The sequence below is a fragment of the Balaenoptera borealis genome (assembly GCF_965194805.1).
Source record: "Balaenoptera borealis genome assembly, chromosome: 13".
Classification (NCBI taxonomy): domain Eukaryota; kingdom Metazoa; phylum Chordata; class Mammalia; order Artiodactyla; family Balaenopteridae; genus Balaenoptera; species Balaenoptera borealis.
In genome coordinates this window covers 18,372,381-18,383,668 of record NC_138870.1, presented here as the reverse complement: position 1 = coordinate 18,383,668, position 11,288 = coordinate 18,372,381, and the positions used below count along the sequence as shown (strand labels likewise).

Here is an 11,288-nt window from a genome sequence, read left to right as displayed (position 1 = left end):
AAGGAAGAACCTCTAAAACAGCTTTCTAAAATAGGGATTAACTTTGTTAGAGTTGGTTCTATTTGATAATGAAGAAAAATGAAAGTTTGGACTGAATTATCCAGATCCAGGCTACTGGGAGACAGCATAAAGGGGGGTTAAGAGGGGGACTTATAGCAGACTTCCTTTAACAACGAGTTTCTACTTTCCATGTAATATCTAAGGGTCAAGTGTTTTAGGTAGTGTTAAAAACATGGACTTTGTTATCACATAAACCTAGATTTCATTGATTAACTGCAATTTGGAGCAAGTTATGTACTTAACCACTCCTAAACTTCAATTTTCTTAACCTATGAAGTAGTGGTAATAATGGTACCTCTTCAGTATGGTGTATGAATTAAATGAGAAAATGTAAAACAGCACAATGCTTGGTTCTAACAATAAGCAAGTAGTGCTTACTGTTCTAAGTGATTTACGTATATATTAACTCATCTAAGTCAGCCTAACTATAAGGTAGTGTTTCTCCACCTAGGCACTATTATTTGGGGCTGGAATATTCTGTACTGTGGGGACTGCGTGGTGCATTATGGGATGTTTGGCAGCATCCCTAGCATCTACCCACTAGATGCCAGTTACACACCTCTCTCCCCAGTTGTGTCAACCCCAAAATGCATCCTGGGGAGCAAAATCACCCCTGGTTGAGGATTACTGCTCTAAAGTATTTGAATCCTCACTTTACAGATGAAACTGAAACACACAGAGGTCACACAGCTACTAAGTAGCAGATTTGGGGTTCAACCCAAGCATTGTAGCTCCTTAACCTGTGCTCTGAAGCACAGTGTGCTACTATTGCTGTAAATATTAGTCATCGTTATGTTTCTGTATCTTTAGCATTTATAAAATAATATCAAAATCATTCTCTAATGCTCCAGCATATTATGAGGATATTATTATTATCGTATTACAGAAAGGGAGACTAAACCAGAGGTACTAAATACGTTTCTCAGGTGACATTTCCAAAATGACTCAATCTTACCTACTGGCATAGCACAGAGAGCTATATGCAATATTTTGTAATATCCTATAAGGAAAAGAATCTGAAAAAGAATATATATCTGAATCACTGTGCTATATATTGGGTTGGCCAAAAAGTTTGTTTGGGTTTTTCCATAAGATCTTATGGAAAACCCAAACGAAGTTTTTGGCCAACCCAATACATGAAACTAACAATATTGTAAATCAACTATACTTCAATTTAAAAAAATGACAATCTTTTGGGATGATAATCATACATCTAGCCAGAAGTAAGGAGAAAGGTTATTTTAATTTATGTAATTCATTGTTCTAATTTATTTGTGAATACTGAATTTACAACAAGCCAGTGATTTCCAAGCTTGAATTTCATGGACCAGTTTAAAATTCTTTAAACTTTGTCAGGGATAGGGAATGAGTCCTTGTGTGGAAAGAGGTAGGGGGCCTCAACATAGCCTTGCCATCTTTTAATTTTGCCAAATAAAGACATGGAGTGAAAAAAGAACACATATTCTTACCATTATATGGAAGAACAGATATTTTAATGCCAAAAGAAGGAGAACACCATAATCTCAAATTTATCAGCTGTCCTGGACCAAGAGCAGAAAAGCAAAACCCTTGTTCTGGAAGAAGTCTGGGTCCTTGGTTTTCATGGAGCCGCTCTACCAGCTACAGACTGCCTACGTCCAAGCTGCTTTTGCATTAGGAGGAAATAAACGCCTATTGCTGTTATTATGGGTATGTGTCTCAGCAGCCAAATTTAGTAACATATTCTGTAAGACTTTATTTGGAAAATCAACCATAAGGCAAAACACCTGTTAGCAAATAACTTTTCATCTAATCAAGGAGACAGACATGAACGATAAATCGCAAAATAAAGTGCTGTAAAATCAAGAAAAAAAACCCCTGAGTCTTCACATATTCAGTTGGAGCACTTCGGTTGTCTTCTTGTTCTCTGGGGAAACATGAAAAATGGAACTGCTAAGATTCCCTAGGAATAGAGGAGATGACCAGTAACACCTAACTAGTTAATACATGGATTCAGATATTCCATAGATCAGTATCCAAAATACAACACTCATGGACTGTTTGGGACTGACATAGATAGTTTATCCATAAAGCTAATTTTGTCTCATATAATTTTAACATTGGAAATGACCTTGGCTCAAGCTATTCTACAGAAGAGCCACTAAGACCTAAGCGCTAAGCTGATTTACCTAAACGCAACCAAGCTAGTTTATGGAGCTGATCTATTGGTTAGTAGTCCTTCAAACTAGCTAAAACAAAACAAAAAGGAGGGAGGATTTACTGGTGCACCTAACTGAAAAGCCTAGAAGTGGAACTGACATTAAGCAAGATTGTATTCAGGAAGAAAAAAATGTTACCAGAATTATCAAGATTTTCTCCAACTCTCCTCTGAACTCTCCTTTTCTCTCCTTAGTATATTTATTTGATTTTCAGGTTCTGTGTGGTGGTAAAACTCCAGTCTCACATCCTCTCATACTCAGGTCTAGTAGAAAACTACCTACTGCTTTCCTAGAAACTCCAGAAAATATCTCATTGCATCCTATGGGCTCTCACTGAGTCAAAGGCATATCCATGGACCTCTCTCCATGGCCTGGGAGATGCTGTGCTCACATTGGCTAACGACTTGGTTTTTCTGGAGCCAAAACCCGTGAACTGAGAGTGGTAGAGGGATGTGTCTCAGAAGAAATCTAAGGTATTCTTACCAGATGTTGGGGAAAGATAGACAAAAGATAGATAAAAACAATAGATGTCCTCAAATCTCAACACCCAATCTGTGACCCTTTCCATCACCCCATTTTACTGCCTGGTATTACTGTCCCCCAATAGCTAATGTAATAAATGCTTTCAGTTATATCTAGATTCTGCCTTAGTGAAGGTTTTGTTTTTTTGTTTTTGTTTCTGTTTAGGTCAAATGCAGACCTTATAAAGGGAAACCATGACATTTTCCACTGCAATGTCTGACTCACCTTGGTTCCTGTTATTATTGGAGCTCCCACATAGAAACACTAGTCATTACTTTAGAAAACTGAGAGATCAAACAAAAGTAGGAATCCTGTATCCAGTTGTTTTTTTTTTTTTTAATAGATCTTTATTGGAGTATAATTGCTTCACAATACTGTGTTAGTTTCTGTTGTACAACAAAGTGAATCAACCATATGCATACATATATCCCCATATCGCCTACCTCTTGAGCGTCCCTCCCACCCTCCCTATCCCACCCCTCTAGGTGGTCACAGAGCACCAAGCTGGTCTCCCTGTGCTATGCAGCGGCTTCCCGCTAGGTATCTATTTTACATTCGGTAGTGTATATATGTCCATGCCACTCTCTCATTTCGTCCCAGCTTACCCTTCCCACTCCCTGTGTCCTCAGGTCCATTCTCTACGTCTGCGTCTTTATTCCTGTCCTGCCCCTAGGTTCTTCAGAATCTTTTTTTTTTTTTTAGATTTCCATATATATATGTTAGCATATGATATTTGTTTTTCTCTTTCTGACTTACTTCACTCTGTATGACAGACTCTAGGTCCATCCACCTCACTACAAATAACTCAATTTCGTTTCTTTTAATGGCTGAGTAATATTCCATTGTGTATATGTGCCACATCTTCTTTATCCATTCATCTGTCGATGGACACTTAGGTTGCTTCCACGTCCTGGCTATTGTAAATAGAGCTGCAGTGAACATTGTGGTACATGACTCTTTTTGAATTATGGTTTTCTCAGGGTATATGCCCAGTAGTGGGATTGCTGGGTCATATGGTAGTTCTATTTTTAGTTTTTTAAGGAACCTCCATACTGTTCTGCATAGTGGCTGTATCAATTTATATTCCCACCAACAGTACAGGAGGGTTCCCTTTTCACCACACCCTTTCCAGCATTTCTTGTTTCTAGATTTCTGATAATGGCCATTCTGACCTGTGTGAGGTGATACCTCATTGTAGTTTTGATTTGAATTTCTCTAATAATTAGTGACGTTGAGCATCTTTTCATGTGCCTCTTGGCCATCTGTATGTCTTCTTTGGTGAAATGTCTATTTAGGTCTTCTGCCCATTTTTTAATTGGATTGTTTGGTTTTTTGATATTGAGCTCCATGAGCTGTTTGTATATTTTGGAGATTAATCCTTTGTCCATTGTTTCATTTGCAAATATTTTCTCCCATTCCGAGGGTTGTCTTTTCATCTTGTTTATGGTTTCCTTTGCTGTGCAAAAGCTTTTAAGTTTAATTACATCCCGTTTGTTTATTTTTGTTTTTATTTTCATTACTCTAGGAGGTGGGTCAAAAAAGATCTTGCTGTGGTTTAAGTCAAAGTGTGTTTTTCCTATATTTTCCTCTAAGAGTTTTGTAAGTGTCTGGTCTTACATTTAGGTCTTTAATCCATTTGGAGTTTATTTTTGTGTATAGTGTAAGGGAGTGTTCTAATTTCATTCTTTTACATGTAGCAGTCCAGTTTTCCCAGCACCACTTATTGAAGAGGCTGTCTTTTCTCCATTGTATGTTCTGCCTCCTTTGTCATAAATTAGGTGACCATATGTATGTGGGTCTATCTCTGGGCTTTCTATCCTGTACCATTGATCTATATTTCTGTTTCTGTGCCAGTACCATACTGTCTTGATTACTGTAGCTTTGTAGTATAGTTTTTAGTCCAGGCCCCGATTCCTCCAGCTGCGTTTTTCTTTCACAAGATTGCTTTGGCTATTCGGGGTCTTTTGTGTTTCCATACGAATTGTAAAATTTTTTGTTTTGATTCTGTGAGGAATGCCATTGGTAGTTTGATAGGGATTGCATTGAATCTGTAGATTGCTTTGGGTAGTATAGTCATTTTCACAATGTTGATGCTTCTAATCCAAGAATATGCTATATTTCTCCATCTGTTTATGTCATCTTTGATTTCTTTCATCAGTGTTTTATAGTTTTCTGAGTACAAGTCTTTCACCTCCTTAGGTAGGTTTATTCCTAGGTATTTTATTCTTTTTGTTGCAATGGTAAATGGGAGTTCCTTAATTTCTTTTTCTGATTTTTCATTGTTAGTGTATAAGAATGCCAGAGATTTCTGTGCATTAATTTTGTATCCTGCAACCTTATCAAATTCATTGATTAATTCTAGTAGTTTTCTGGTGGCATCTTCAGGATTATCTATGTATAGTATTATGTCGTCTGCAAACGGTGACAGTTTTACTTCTTCTTTTCCAATTTGTATTACTTTTATTTCTTTTTCTTCTCTGATTGCCGTGGTTAGGACTTCCAAAAGTATGTTGAATGAGAGTGGTGAGAGTGGACATCCTTGTCTTGTTCCTGATCTTAGAGGAAATGCTTTCAGTTTTTTGCCATTGAGAATGATGTTTGCTGTGGGTTTGTCATATATGGCCTTTATTATGTGGAGGTAGGTTTCCTCTATGCACATTTTCTGGAGAGTTTTTATCATAAATGGGTGTTGAATTTTGTCAAAAGCTTTTTCTGCATCTATTGAGATGATCATATGGTCTTTATTCTTCAATTTGTTAATATGGTGTATCACATTGATTGATTTGCGTATATTGAAGAATCCTTGCATCCCTGGGATAAATTCCACTTGATCATGGTGTATGATCCTTTAAATGTGTTGTTGGATTCTGTTTGCTAGTATTTTGTTGAGGATTTTTGCATGTATATTCATCAGTGATATTGGTCTATAATTTTCTTTTTTTGTAGTATCTTTGTCTGGTTTTGGTATCAGGGTGATGGTGGCCTCATAGAATGAGATTGGGAGTGTTCCTTCCTCTGTAATTATTTGGAAGAGTTTGAGAAGGATGGGTGTTAGCTCTTCTCTAAATGTTTGATGGAATTCACCTGTGAAGCCATCTGGTCCTGGACGTTTGTTTGTTGGAAAATTTTTAATTGCAGTTTCAATTTCATTACTTGGATTGGTCTGTTCATATTTTCTATTTATTCCTGGTTCAGGCTTGGAAGGTTATACTTTTCTAAGAATTTGTCCATTTCTGGGCTTCCCTGGTGGTGCAGTGGTTGAGAGTCCGCCTGCCAATGCAGGGGACACGGGTTCGAGCCCTGGTCTGGGAAGATCCCACATGCCGCGGAGCAACTAGGCCCATGAGCCACAGCTACTGAGCCTGCGCGTCTGGAGCTTGTGCTCCGCCACAAGAGAGGCCACGACAGTGAGAGGCCCATGCACCGCGATGAAGAGTGGCCCCTGCTCGCCGCAACTAGAGGAAGCCCTTGCATAGAAAACAAAGACCCAACACAGCCAAAAATGAATAAATAAATAAATTAAAAAAAAAAAAAGAATTTGTCCATTTCTTCCAGGGTGTCCATTTTATTGGCATAGAGTTGCTTGCAGTAGTTTCTTATGATGCTTCGTATTTCTGCGGTGTCAGTTGTGATTTCTCCTTTTTCATTTCTAATTTTATTAATTTGAGTCCTCTCCCTCTTTTTCTTGATGACTCTGGCTAAAGGTTGATCAATTTTGTTTATCTTCTCAAAGAACCAGCTTTTAGTTTTATTGATCTTTGCTATTGTTTCCTTCATTTCTATTTCATTTATTTCTGCTCTGATGTTTATGATATCTTTCCTTCTGCTAACTTTGGGTTTTGTTTGTTCTTCTTTCTCTAGTTCCTTTAGGTGTAACGTTAGATTGTTCATTTGAGATTTTTCTTGTTTCTTGAGGTAGGCTTGTATAGCTATAGACTTCCCTCTTAGAACTGCTTTTGCTGCATCCCATAGGTTCTGGATGGTTGTGTTTTCATTGTCATTTGTCTCTAGGTATTTTTTGATTTCCTCTTTGATTTCTTCAGTGATCTCTTGGTTATTTAATAACGTATTGTTTAGCCTTCATGTGTTCCTTTTTTTTACATTTTTTCCCCTGTAATTGATTTCTAATCTCATAGGGTTGTGGTCAGAAAAGATGCTTGATATGATTTCAATTTTCTTAAATTTACTGAGGCTTGATTTGTGACCCAGGATGTGACCTATCCTGGAGAATGTTCCATGAGCACTTGAGAAGAAAGTTTAATCTGCTGTTTTTGGATGGAATGTCCAATAAATATCAATTAAATCTATCTGGTCTATTGTTTCATTTAAAGCTTGTGTTTCCTTATTAATTTTCTTTTTTCTTTTTTTTTAAAGTTTATTTATTTATTTATTTTTAATTGATTGATTGATTGCTATGTTAGGTCTTCATTTCTGTGCTAGGGCTTTCTTTAGTTGCAGCAAGCGGGGGCCACTCTTCATCGCGGTGCACGGGCCTCTCACTATCGTGGCCTCTCTTGTTGTGGAGCACAGGCTCCAGACGCGCAGGCTCAGTAGTTGTGGCTCACGGGCCTAGTTGCTCCACGACATGTGGGATCTTCCCAGACCCGGGTGCGAACCCGCGTCCCCTGCATTAGCAGGTGGACTTTCAACCACTGCGCCACCAGGGAAGCCCTCCTTATTAATTTTCTGTTTGGAAGGTCTGTCCATTGGTGTAAGTGAGGTGTTAAGTCCCCCACTATTATTGTGTTACTGTCGATTTCCTCTTTTAGAACTGTTAGCGGTTGCCTCATGTATGGAGGTGCTCCTATGTTGTTTGCATATATATTTATAATTGTTATATCTTCTTCTCGGATTGATCCCTTGATCATTATGTAGTGTCCTTCCTTGTCTCTTGTAACATTCTTTATTTTAAAGTCTATTTTATCTGATATGAGTATTGCTACTCCGGCTTTCTTTAGATTTCCATTTGCATGGAATATCTTTTTCCATCCCCTCACTCTCATTTTGAATGTGTCCCTAGGTCTGAAGTGGGTCTCTTGTAGACAGCATATATATGGGTCTTGTTTTTGTTTCCATTCAACAATCCTGAGTCTTTGGGTTGGAGCATTTAATCCATTCACGTTTAAGGTAATTATCGATATGTAAGTTCCTATTACCATTTTCTTAATTGTTTGGGGTTTGTTTTTGTAGGTCCTTTTGTAGGTCCTTTTCTTCTCTTGTGTTTCTTATAACACAAGAAGTTAGAGAAGTTCCTTTAGCATTTGTTGTAAAGCTGGTTTGGTGGTGCTGAATTCTCTTAGCTTTTGCTTGTCTGTAAAGCTTTTGATTTCTCCATCAAATCTGAATGAGATCCTTGCCGGGTAGAGTAATCTTGGTTGTAGGTTCTTCTCTTTCATCACTTTAAGTATATCATGCCACTCCCTTCTGGCTTGCAGAGTTTCTGCTGAGAAATCAGCTGTTAACCTTATGGAAGTTCCCTTGTATGTTATTTGTCCTTTTTCCCTTGTTGCTTTCAATAATTTTTCTTTGTCTTTAATTTTTGCCAATTTGATTACTATGTGTCTTGGCGTGTTTCTCCTTGGGTTTATCCTGCGTGGGACTCTCTGCGCTTCCTGGACTTGGGTGGCTATTTCCTTTCCCACATTAGGGAAGTTTTTGACTATAATCTCTTCAAATATTTTCTCGAGTCCTTTCTCTCTCTCTTCTCCTTCTGGTACCCCTATAATGTGAATGTTGTTGTGTTTAATGTTGTCCCAGAGGTCTCTTAGGCTGTCTTCATTTCTTTTCATTCTTTTTTTAAATTCTGTTCCGCATCAGTGAATTCCACCATTCTGTCTTCCAGGTCCCCTATCTGTTCTTCTGCCTCATTTATTCTGCTACTCATTCCTTCTAGTGTATTTTTCATTTCATTTATGGTGTTGTTCATCTCTGGCTTTTGTTCTTTAATTCTTCTAGATCTTTGTTAAACATTTCTTGCAACTTCTTGATCTTTGCCTCCATTCTTTTTCCGAGGTCCTGGATCATCTTCACTATCATTATTCTGAATTCTTTTTCTGGAAGGTTGCCTATCTTCACTTCATTTAGTTGTTTTTCTGGGGTTTTATCTTGTTCCTTCATCTGCTACATAGCCCTCTGCCTTTTCATCTTGTCTATCTTTCTGTGATTGTGGTTTTTGTTCCACAGGCTGCAGGATTGTAGTTTTTCTTGCTTCTGCTGTCTGCCCTCTGGTGGATGAGGCTATCTAAGAGGCTTGTGCAAGTTTCCTGATGGGAGGGACTTGAGATCTGCATTTTCTTATTTCTAAATTATTAGCTTGAACCCCACAGAAGCAAATGGTTGAAGAAACACCATTCTCTTTAAATATTCTGTATTACTTTACCTGTGCTCAGATAATAGAGAACAAACTTTACCATGTTAAGCCAATAGATTTAACTGGGTGATATGGAGGGAAAATGAATTCTAACATCCTTAGAAGAGAGATTTAACTTAATTTAAAACAACCAAGACATTTTACTACTAGGAATCAGAGAAATAAAACATATATATGTGTAGTCATATGACATTTATACGTTTAGTCCAGTAGACACAGCACTACACATGTGTCCAAATATTACACTTCCAAAGCCGTGGCTCTTCTACTTCAAATCCATGTGATGAGATTATTCTGAGTTAAATCTGGTTTGGAGTGAAAACAGCTTTCTAAGAAATATAGAAAACCCTGAGGTTTAAAAGGGTTAAATACACAGGGAGTTTTTCTCCCAAGGGAAAAAATGCAATCAGAAGGTGATGACAGCTCAATTCCCAGGTTATCTCTTGTTTGTTCTACTGGCATGGTATTTGGCCGCCTGCATTACGAAACACTCAACCCTGCCGGGCACGTCCTCTTAGCCGTGCAGAACTAGATTATGTTCCATGAGGCTGGAAATTATGATTCCCACCTGATACCAGGCAGCTGGTGCTTTCAATTCATGTCGAAGATGTAAATGGTCATTTCTAATCAACTACACAATTCTAGAACAATGCACAGGATATTTTTAACAGTAGACAAAAGTAACATATGTATTAGCCAAGGGCTTTACAAGGAAATAACATAAGCTTACTTAACATTTAAAGATTTATTACATTTGGTTTCTATCCCTAATAATAATGTGCGTGTGTTTGTGTGTGGGGGGGATGTGAGAGAGGAAAAGTGTGCTAAAAAGGCTTGTGCTAAAATCTTGACACAAGCAGGCTTTTAATGAAGGTTAGTTTACTTGTATATTAACAGGACAGCTTTTTAGGTTAAAAGGCCTATTTTATACATAGATATTATATCTATGTAAGTTCCATATAGATACATAAAAAGGCATGTAAGTTTTTTCTGTATGTTAATTTCGAACACCTTGTAAACTCTATAATATATTTACATCTCATTTTTAAATTAGGTGCCTTTTAAACACTTTCCTCTATGCCTCAACCCATACACTAAATAGTAAGATCATTTGAATTTTAATAATAAAAGTGTGGACTTCTCTGGCAGTCCAGTGGTTAAGACTCCACGCTTCCAATACAGGGGGTACGAGTTTGATACCTGGTTAGGAACTAAGATCCCACATGCTGCGCGGTGTGGCCAAAAAAAATTTTAAAAAAAATAATGATAATAAAAATATATTCGGTTTCCTAAGCCCATTTAAAGATTAAAAACGAAATCTCCTGAGAAATTGATTTTGCTTTTTATTTTGTGAGCATCAAGAATGGAATAAGAGAGATGGTGTTTTGTGTGGACATATTTGAGGCTAATTTATACTATAAGGAATTTTGCCTATGATGATGTCAAGTTTTAACTTTATCCCTGAATATCTTTTATCCCCGTTCTTGCTTTTTTTTTTTTTTAATCCTACTTCAAGATTGTGCTACCTTCACACTATTACATGGATCATTGTAAGCCATGTGAAATATTGTCTAAAAAATGTATACTTTAAGTAACTGAAACTATACAAAGAAGAGTAACAAGCTAAATCGTCAGACTTTTATTGACTGTCATGTTCCAGACATTGTGGTAGGGGCTGAGATTCAAAGGTGAAGACAACATAATTCCACCTTCAACAGTCTTATAGAGAAGAAATAGAGGCAAGAAGAGAATTACTCTGAAATACAATATGACAAAAGTAGCCAGGGATACACAGAGGGCATTAAAGAAACCTTCCTTAAGAAGGAATATCGAAGGTAACCTTGGGAGTGTGGAGCTTAAGAACACCCTGGTCCAGGTGTCACTTAGAGGAGCTGGCCCGGGGTCCAGAATGAGCAGCCTGCAGACTGTTCCTGGCAAAGGGGACAATGGCTGCCCAGGAAGAGAATCGGGTCACAGCACTGGGTGGGAGATTTGAAATGCAGCCTGATGGCCCTGGAGCATCAAATTCCCGGTTCTGCGTGTTAGATGGTGAGGCTGGGGCAGGTGGGGGGCCTATTCCACAGCGATTCCACTAGAGAAAGTGGCCACAAAACGCAGGGTATCACAGAATCAACAGT

At 37.9% G+C, this 11,288-nt stretch overlaps 1 long non-coding RNA gene across 1 annotated transcript in view; it reads right to left on the bottom strand.

The window, feature by feature from the left end:
• LOC309609923 overlaps window positions 1–11,288 on the bottom strand; it is a 477,943-nt gene that overhangs the window by 451,319 nt on the left and 15,336 nt on the right. The gene's annotated exons all lie outside the window — the stretch shown is intronic.